At 61.1% G+C, this 1,458-nt stretch overlaps 1 protein-coding gene across 1 annotated transcript in view; it reads right to left on the bottom strand.

The window, feature by feature from the left end:
- The window catches only part of Nckipsd (NCK interacting protein with SH3 domain), a 22,290-nt gene that overhangs the window by 15,596 nt on the left and 5,236 nt on the right, over positions 1–1,458 (bottom strand). The gene's annotated exons all lie outside the window — the stretch shown is intronic.

Raw genomic sequence — 1,458 nt, 5'->3', positions numbered from 1 at the left:
AGACAAGCACTCTACCACTGAGCCACCTTCCCAACCCTTAGACATTTCTTAAAGGTTAGGATGGGCAGAACTTTCTGGCATATAGGCTAGAGAGGGGCTCTGGGTCTTGGTCTTTCTTTCCCACTGTGGTCAGAATAGATCAGCTAAAGACAAGATACCCCAAACCCCAAAGAGTTAGCAGGACTATGCTTTGGAAATCAGAAACTGGGACTGCAGCCTTTTACTGGAAGGAAATGGGGCCATGGTCAGGCCAGTGGGGGGGGGGGAGGAGGGGGAGCCTTGGATTAAGGACACACTTCCTTAAAATGGGAGCAGGCCCTGTTCCAGGCTTGGGGAGAAGAATGATGCTTCTAGATTCAAGAGGAAGGAAGCCTGTGGCCTTGGAGAGGCTTGAGGATGAATTGGGTGGGGAGTGGGGGTTGATGCCAGGGAAGTGTCCCTAGGGAATGTTTGGGGGGGGGAGGTTGTTTCTTGGGCAGAGCTTAGAGGATATGGGGTGAAGTTACAGAGAAAGGTAAAGATAACTCAGACTTCAGGACTTTGGGAGGGCATCTAGGAAATGGGGGGGGTGTCTGTGTCTACAGTGTTGAAAGCAGGGGGGGTGGGGAGGAGAGGAAGAGGAGGCCCTGTTGGGTGTCTGGAAACAGGCCGGTGGGCGCAAGGTGGACAGAATCCTGAATGGTCAAAGGTGGTGGTTTTTCAAAGGGTGTGGGGGCTGGGGGAGGGGAAGGCGAGAGCGTGGCATCTTCAGAAGCAGGCCAAGGAGATAGGAGAGGTTTGGGGGGGTGGAGGGATTGGGGGGGGGGGGGTCTCGGGGTTTCCAGTAACTGGTCTGAAGTGTCTCGGACTGGAATTCTCTTCAAATGGAAGGCCTCCAGCGGGGAAGGCGATGTGTGTGTGTGGGGGGGGGGTGTCCTGGGGTTCCCCTCCCCCCTAAGAGTCTCCGTGGAGTTTGGGGTGGGGAGGAGGGGTCGAGTTGTCACCTCAAGGGCACGGACTTGGGGCTGGGTGGGAGGCCCCCCCCCTCTTACCCCCGCCATGATGCTGGAACTTGTGTGTGTGGGGGTGTTTCCTATAGGGTCCGCTCGGCCTCCCAGGGCCGAGGGCTGCGGGGTGGGGGAGGTGCGCGGCGTTCCCGCGGACGGGGTGTGGGGGGTCCTGGGGGGGCACACTCACCTGCAGGCGGTGCAGGTAGGCGGGCGGCACGTAGCCCGTCTCCCCGCTGCGCGCCCGCGCCGCCAGCCACCAGTGCGCGCTGCTGCGCTCCAGCACCAGGAAGGTCTCGCCCGCCGCGAACGCCATGGCGTTGGGCTCCGCCGAGCGGAACGCGTACAGCGCTCGGTACATGGGGGGACCGGGGAGGTGCCGGGGCTCAGGGGAGGCGAAGCGGCGGCGGCGGCGGTGGTACAGGCGGCTGGGGTTTTGTTTTGGTTTCTTTGGCTAAGCCAGGCCCCGGGG

Source organism: Dipodomys ordii, unplaced genomic scaffold (assembly GCF_000151885.1).
Source record: "Dipodomys ordii isolate 6190 unplaced genomic scaffold, Dord_2.0 Scaffold107, whole genome shotgun sequence".
NCBI classification, from domain to species: Eukaryota; Metazoa; Chordata; class Mammalia; order Rodentia; family Heteromyidae; genus Dipodomys; species Dipodomys ordii.
Note: the sequence above shows the minus strand (reverse complement) of the source record. Positions and strands in the feature narration are given on the sequence as shown.